The sequence below is a fragment of the Callithrix jacchus genome, chromosome 13 (genome assembly GCF_049354715.1).
Source record: "Callithrix jacchus isolate 240 chromosome 13, calJac240_pri, whole genome shotgun sequence".
NCBI classification, from domain to species: Eukaryota; Metazoa; Chordata; class Mammalia; order Primates; family Cebidae; genus Callithrix; species Callithrix jacchus.
Genome location: NC_133514.1, coordinates 41,951,047 through 41,959,492, shown reverse-complemented (window position 1 = coordinate 41,959,492; position 8,446 = coordinate 41,951,047). Strand labels below are relative to the sequence as shown.

At 48.2% G+C, this 8,446-nt stretch overlaps 1 pseudogene; it reads left to right on the top strand.

Annotated features, from left to right (window-relative positions):
* The first annotated feature begins 2,505 nt into the window (after window positions 1–2,505).
* LOC100413961 (PDZ domain-containing protein GIPC1 pseudogene) lies at window positions 2,506–3,509 on the top strand (annotated as a pseudogene).
* Window positions 3,510–8,446: the final 4,937 nt, after the last annotated feature.

The following is an 8,446-nucleotide window of genomic DNA, read 5'->3' as shown; positions in this document are numbered from 1 at the left end:
AAATTGTTGACTCTTGCATGTCTCCGTTCTCTCAACCTGCTTTCTGACCAGAAAATTCTTTCTGTAATTTTGGCTCCACAGGAGTAGCAAGGAACACTTAGGGGGCAAACGGAGTACTTGGAGAACAGTCATGCACTCGGGCCAAACTCCCAAGGCCATGCATGCTGAGCACACCTCCCTGCAGCTCACAGCTTCAGGAAACTGAGGGGAAGAGAGGTCCTCAATCTCAGAAACGAAGGCAGAACAGGGAAGCACCCCTCCCTTTTCCCTTAGTGAAATATTTTAATGAGTTTTGAGGCTGTTTCTATCAGTAGGAAAATGCCAGCCTCTGCATCTCAGCTGTTGTGACCAGAGGTCTTCTTTTGGGTGCTGATTCGGACTCAGGACTAGTTGGCTTCAGGAGAGCTGCTTCAGTTGCTTTTCCACCAGCCACACAGTGGGAAACAACTTTGGCCCGGCGCGGTAGCTCACACCTGTAATCCTAGCACTTTGGGAGGTTGAAGTGGGTGGATCACGAGGTCAGGAGTTCAAGTCCAGTCTTGCCAGCATAGTGAAACCCTGTCTCTATCAAAAATACAAAAAATTAGCTGGGTGTGGTGGTGGGTGCCTGTAATCCCAGCTACTAGGGAGGCTGAGGCAGGAGAATCGCTTGAACCCAGGAGGAAGGGGTTGCAGTGAGCCACGATCGTGCCGCTAAACTCTAGCCTGAGCAACAGAGCAAGATTCCATCTCATAAAAAAAAAAAAAAAGAAGAAGAAGAAGAAGAAACAATTTGGTAGTTGTACACACAGAGAGGAGCATGAGGTAAAATAGAGAGGGGTAAATCTCCACCCCCATGATCCAAACACCTCTCACCAGGGCCTGTGTTAGTTTGCCTCCTGTCACTCAGTGACTTCGAGAAATGGAGATTTAGATCAAGGATACATGTGCAAGAAGGGAGACAAGATGTCACAGTATCCCCAGAAAGAGCCATGGAGCTGGGCTCAGAGATGTGGGAGCATAGCTCAGGAACTGGGAAGACACACCTCTAGTCACTAGGTTCTCTGACTCCCTCTGCCACAGCCTCGGCATTTATTGGTCTCTTCCAATGATCATGACTCAGAATGTCTTAGTTTCTACTGCTAGCACTCAGGACACAGCCCACTGATGACCTCAGCCTCCAGCCTTTGCGTGTGTTTGTTTCCATGGCTCTGACCTTTGGCTTACTCACAGAGTCTACCTACTCTTGGGCCCTCATGGTCTGGCTTCCTTATGTGTGATTTTCAGTATTCTTTGGCTCCCACTCCCACAATTAGCTGTTGACTCTTTTTTCCTGTATCTTTCTGTTCCACAGAAAGAATTTGATCAGTTGGCGTGAATCTAGCCTTTTTGCTCTTTGGTCATGAGGTACTTCATAGGTTCAGCCTATAGCGATGGCCAACCTGGGGCAGGAGCTCACCCTGACTCCAACCAGCTTGGCCAGAGGCATCGACACCCTGGTTAAAGAAAGGCAGCAGGGGCTGGGCGCGGTGGCTCACGCCTGTAATCCCAGCACTTTGGGAGGCTGAGGCGGGTGGATCACAAGGTCAGGAGATCAAGACCATCCTGGTCAACATGGTGAAACCCTGTCTCTACTAGAAACACAAAAAAATTAGCTGGGCATGGTGGCGCGTGTCTGTAATCCCAGCTACTCAGGAAGCTGAGGCAGGAGAATTGCCTGAACCCAGGAGGCGGAGGTTGCAGTGAGCCAAGATCGCGCCATTGCACTCCAGCCTGGGTAACAAGAGCGAAACTCCGTCTCAAAAAAAAATAAATAAATAAAGTGGATGAAGATACTATCTTGCAGTGATATGTAGATTAGAGGTAAATTATCTAAAATATCTAATAAACAGCGGGCGCTCAGGTGCTCCATAAACACCTTTTTATTATTGATGCATTGGTCTGCCTGAGACTGGATTTTGCATGTTGCTCTGACATAATTTTGGTGGCAGGAGCCCATATTTTGATTCAAATCCCATGATTCCTACAACATCATCTTTGGTGGTAAAAATAAGAATCAAGTAAGTCAGAGGGCATCACTAAGGAACACTGAGGATATGTTCCTGGTTATGTTTTAAGGCCACCACAAAGTCTGGCTAGAAATAAAAGGCAATATTCAAGATGCTTCCTCTTCTGTCATTGAACAAGCGAACAAGCATGACTCCAGTTAAATCTGAAATGAGACACCAGTCAAGGTTTCTCGGCTCATCTCTTTCAACAATTCATTTAAGAATATCTGCAGGGGAGAGGCCCAGGCAGGAGTTTGCGGAGGGCCGAGCCGGGTGCGCGCGGGGAGGCTGCGGCGGCGACACAGATGAAGAAACTGAGGCCCTGTGAAGTGAAGTGACTTGCCCACGGCCACACAGCTGGACCATTCTGGCTGCTGTCTGGACACGAAGTCGTGGGGGGTGACGGTGGAAGCTGGGAAACCCACAGGAGGCAAGCGCACTAGTTTAGATCTCCTGGGCGTGACCCTACTCGCTGCTCATGCGGCTGGGACTGGGGCAGTGGAAAAAGGCGCCGCCTCTAGTGGAAAATGAGTGGCTGAGCCAGGCTGTGGCGGGCTGGGCGAGGAGGAGCCAGGGACCCTGGTCGGAGGTGGGGCGGGGAGGCCCCAAATGGGCTTGCTCCCCCCACCCGCCGCCCCAGCCCTGCAGCCCCGCCTCGTGTTACACACCCAGCTGGCCCACGGCGGTCCCACTGGCCGCATCGAGGGCTTCACCAACGTCAAGGAGCTGTTCGGCAAGATTGCCGAGGCGTTCCGCCTGCCAGCTGCTGAGGCGATGTTCTGCACCCTGAACACCCAAAGTAGACATGGACAAGCTCCTGGGGGGCCAGATCCGGCTGGAGGATTTCATCTTCGCCCACGTGAAGGGGCAGTGCAAGGAGGTGGAGGTGTTCAATTCGGAGGATGCACTCGGGCTCACCATCACCGACAACGCGGCTGGCTACGCCTTCATCAAGAGCATCAAGGAGGGCAGTGTGATCGACCACATCCACGGCATCAGTGTGGGCGACATGACTGACGCCATCAACGGGCAGAGCCTGCTGGGCTGCCAGCACTACGAGGTGGCCCGGCTGCCCAAGGAGCTTCCCCCAGGCCGCACCTTCACGCTGAAACTGAGAGAGCCTCGCAAGGCCTTTGAAATGATCAGTCAGCGTTCAACGGGTGGCCGCCCTGGCTCTGGCCCACAACTGGGCACTGGCCGAGGGACCCTGCGGCTCTGATCCCGGGGCCCCGCCACGGTGGAGGATCTGCCATCTGCCTTTGAGGAGAAGGCCATTGAGAAGGTGGATGACCTGCTGGAGAGTTACATGGGTATCAGTTACATGGGTTGGCGGCCACCATGGTGGAGTTAGGAAAGGTCAAAAGGAACTGGGATGAGCTGGCTGAGGCCCTGGATGAATGGCTAGGGGACTTTGCCTTCCCCGACGAGTTTGTCTTTGACGTCTGGGGCGCCACTGGGGACTTCAAAGTCGGCCGCTACTAGGACTTCCTTCGGACCCTGCGATAATGATGACCCCGGCCCAACTTGGTGGGAGCCCCGCCCCCCTCACCCCCACCCCCGTCCCGGGCAGGGTCACCAATGTCAGGATCCGAACCTCCGACCTGAGCCTAGCTCAGCAGCCCCAGGACGATGGGGAGGGGAGGTGGGGCCGGGCCCCCCACCCCGCTCCAATCCGTACCATCCCCTCCCTGGTTTTCAGTCTGGCAGGGGTTCCCGGCCCCCCTCTGCCCTGTTCCCACCTACCTCAGCCGGGTCAGGCATAGGGAGAAGAGGGATGGGCCACATTGGGCGGCCACCCCCACCGCCTCCACTTTCCACCATTAGCTGCCAAACTGGTCCCTCTGTCTCACTGGGGCCTTGGGTTCTGTTTGGGGGTCATGACCTTCCTAGTTTCCTGATGCAGGGAATACAGGGGAGGGGGGTGTCGCTCCCCCCAGCAAATGCAATAATGCCCTCGCCCCTCCCAAGAGAAGCACCCTCCCTGTGGAGTCTGTTACCTCCGCATCTGACATGAGTCTGCTGTGAACCCCCCAACCCCCTCCCCACATCCCATCTCTCCCTCCAGGCCCATCCCTGGCCCAGAGCAGGAGGGAGGGAGGGACGATGGCAGTGGGCTTTTGTATCTGAATTTGCTATCTTGAACATAAAGAATCTCTCTGCAAAAAAAAAAAGAATATCTGCAATACTTTTGAAGACAATTTGAGTAAGAAGTTTAAGAAACAATGGTGACAATTCAGAGGTACATGAATGAGTTAAATGCACATTCATCTCGAGAAACCCTTCTGTCTGGTGTTATCAGTGATTTGCAATTAATGGATGCAGCAGGAGCTGTAATCAACCCTGATCAGAGCCATCTGGAGAAGCAACAGAACAAAACTAGGATATTCTTCCTCAGCTATGATCCTGAGAGAGAAATTAGTGATTGCCCCCAGGCTTCTCAATCGATCAATCCTCTTGGCTAGCTTAGCATATGCTCCACTCTTCCACCTTCTTCTGGAGTTCAGGGTTAATTCCCAGCCACCAGACAGAGCTTCTAGCCAACTTTGCCATGTGAAGGATTCCGTTAAGCTACATACAGTATAGCCAAAGCTTCTTAATATCAACATGATTCTTCATAAATAGAGTCCTTTGTAGCCAGATAGCTGATGCTGATTAATTAGGAATGGCTTCTTTTGAATTTATTTATTCAGGTATGTTTTCTACCCCTTCCTCTAGGATTCCCATGATGTGTATGTTGGTACAATTGATGGTGTCCCACAGATCCAAGACTCTGTTAATTTGTCTTCATTCTTTTCTCTTATTATTCCTCAGAGTAGATTCTCTCCATTGATTTCAAGTTAGCTGATTCTTCTGCCGGGTCCAATCTGTGGTTGAACCCCTGTGATGCATTTTCCGTTTCAGTTATGCAATTATTTTACTTTTCGACGTCAACTTCTATTTGGTCCTTTCAAAAATTTCTATCTCTTTATTTATCTCTGGCGGACATTGTTCTAATACTTTCCTTTAATTCTCTTTTTTTTTTTTTTAATTTTTATTGGATTTTAGGTTTTGGGGTACATGAGCAGAGCATGCAAGACAGTTGCGTAGGTACAGACATGGCAGTGTGCTTTGCTTTTCTTCTCCCCTTCACCCACATTTGGCATTTCTCCCCAGGCTATCCCTCCCCACCACCCCTCCCACTGGCCCTCCCCTTTTCCCCCCAATAGACCCCAGTGTTTAGTACTCCCCTTTCTGTGTCCATGTGTTCTCATTTTTCATCACCCGCCTATGAGTGAGAATATGCGGTGTCCTTTAATTCTTTAGACAGCATTTCCTTTAATTCTTTGAACATATTTATAATGTCTGATTTGACTTTTTTTTTTGAAACGGAGTCTCACTTTGTTGCCCAGGCTGGAGTGCAGTGACATGATCTCATGATCTCAGCTCACTGCAACCTCTGCCTTCCAAGTTCAAGCCATTCTTGTGCCTCAGCCTTCTGAGTAGCTGGGATTACAGGTGTGTGCCATCATGACCGGCTAAGGTGGGTGTGTGTGTGTGTGTGTGTGTGTGTGTGTGTGTGTGTTTAGTACAGACGGAGTTTCATCATGTTGGCCAGACTGGTCTTGAACTCCTGACCTCAAGTGGTCTTCCCTCTTCGGCCTCCCAAAATGCTGGGATTACAGGCGTGAGCCACTGTGCCCAGCCAGGAACAGTTTTCTATTGACTGCTTTCTTTCCTTTGTGTATGGGTCATATTTTCATATTTATTTGCATTTTTGTACTTTGTTTTTAAAACTGGGTATTTTGAATACTGTGGAAATCAGACTCATTCCCCTTCTAACACTTTGCTGCTGCTATTTGTCATAATAATAATCACTTACTAGAAGCTCTGTACCCCATTGAGAGGTTGGGGGTAAAGTACTCTGTACTTCTCTCCTGTGGATGTTAAGTTTGTATACTAGCCAGGCGCCATGCCTAGAATCCCAGCACGTTGGGAGGCTGAGGTGGTAGAATTGCTTGACCCAGGAGTTTGAAACCAGCTTGGGTAACACAGGGACACAGTGTCTCTACAGATAATAATTTTAAAATTTGCTGAGTGTGGTGGCAGCTACTCGGGAAGCTGAGGTGGGAGGATTGCTTGAGCCCAGCAGTTTGAGGCTACAGTGAGCGATAATCTCACTCACAGAGCAAGACTGTTTTTAAAAAAAATTATGTGCCTTCCTCTTTCTTACTAATCGCCTTTTTGTCAGTTGAGTCTTCATTAAAACTTCAGAGCACAAAGGGAAAACTTTCCCTTGACCCCACTGACCTAAAGGAAAACATTGAGACAAACTTAATATGAGTAGAAAATTTATTTGGGCGAGATTTGAGGACTGCAAACCACGAGCATAAATTCAAGTTGCCCTGAATATATGGTTCCCATCAGCAGCAGTTATAAGCAGGTTTTTTAAGGAAAAGAAGAGGCAGTTCCTAAGTAATTTACCAAGAATTTACATTAAAATAAAATAAGCTATTGGTTGGCTGTATATTGTTCTTCGTATCACAAATTCCAGGAATTTGAATATAATGAATAAGGCAGCAAGTTAACAGATGAGGCAGCCAGTCAGGAACAAAATGTCTTTAAACAGTTGCTCCTGTCTGGGCACAAGAGTGGTGCGGGGACTAGGGTATACCTGCAGCGCGGCCGGACTCCTGTCTTTCTGGGCCTGATTTGTTTTGCCAGCCTCACATAGCTCATACGGCTGTGAACGGTTTTTCTTTTCTGAGACCCTACAATACCAAAACAAGATAAAAATATAAGAAAGAAAATTTTGGCCAACCTCACGAGGCAATACAGATGTACAAGTTCTAAGTAAGATGTGTTAAAAATATGTCTTAAATAACTTGTCTATCCTAGGATGCAAGGAGGGATGAACATTTTCAAATCTCTTAGTGAAATTTACATGAACAGATGAAATGAGCAAAGTTATGTACTCAGGTTGCCACAACGGAATACCACAGACTGGATGGCTTAAGCAGCAGAACTTGATTTCCTCACAGTTCTGGAGGCTGGAGGTTTAAGAGGAAGGTGTCGGCAGGTTTGTCTTCTCCAGGGGCCTCTCTTCTTGGCTTGCAGGCGGCCGCCTTCTCACTCACTGCCTCTTCCCATGGGCATCCTTGGGCGTACGCACACCCCCACTGTCTCCTGCAAATCCTGATCGCCTCTTCTTATAATGATACCATCTACGTTGGGTTAAAGTCCATCCTAATGACCTGCTTCCAATTCAGTCATCTCTTTAAAGGCCCTCTCTCCAAGTATAGCCACGTTCTGAGGTATTGGAAATTAGTGCTTCAGCCTAGGAATTTTGGGGGAACACAATTCAGTCCATAACAGCATATGAATATCTCAACAGATAAAACAAAATCTTTGGTTAAATGCAATATTTAATTATTATTTAAAAGACAGAATAAAGTATTTTGTAAAGTAGCAACAGAATAAGCTTTTTTAAGCTGGCAAAGGATACCCGCCAGAAGCTTACTGGGGAAATGCCTTTAAAAATCAGACAAGATGCTGACTCTAGTTGCTTCTGTTCATCACTAGTCTATGCTTATTACAGGTCCAAGACAGCAGAGAAGACAAGAAAAACACATTTTTCTTAAAATTATGGCTAGCAAATGGAGAAAAAAATAGTCCTTTTCCACTAAAAATATGATTTTCTAGATAGGAAACCCAGAATTTACAGATTAGCAGACTTAATAAGAGAAGACTTCTATATAAAGTCAACTGCATCGGCCAGGTGCCATGGCTCACGCCTGTAATCCTAGCACTTTGGGAGGCCCAGGTGGGCAGATCACGAGATCAAGAAATTGAGACCATCCTGGCCAACATGATGAAACCCTGTCTCTACTAAAAAAATACAAAATTAGCTGGGTGTGGTGGCATGCGCCTGTAGTCCCAGCTACTCGGGAGGCTGAGGCAGGAGAATTGCTTGAACTCGGGAGGCGGAGGTTGCAGTGAGCCAAGATCACACCACTGCACTCCAGCCTGGCGCCTGGCGACAAAAGGAGACTGTCTCAAAAAAATAAAAAAAATAAAGTCAACTGCATCTCTGTATATCAGCAACAAATATAGGAAATTATCATTAAAAATTTATTTGATGCTGGGTGTGTGGCTCACACCTGTATTGTCAGCACTATGGGAGGCCAAGATGGGAAGACTGCTTGAGCCCAGGAGTTCAAGACCAGCCTGGGCTAGACAGTAATATCCAATCTCTGCCAAAAAAAAAAAAAAAAAAAAATTAAAAATTAAGATTAACTAGGCAGAGTGATGGTGTGCACCTGTAATCCCAGCCAGTTGGGAGGCTGAGACAGGAGACTGTCTTGAGCCCAGTAGTTTGAGGCTGCAGCATGCAATTACTCTGCCATTTCGCTACAGCCTGGGTGACAGAGCAAGACCCTGCA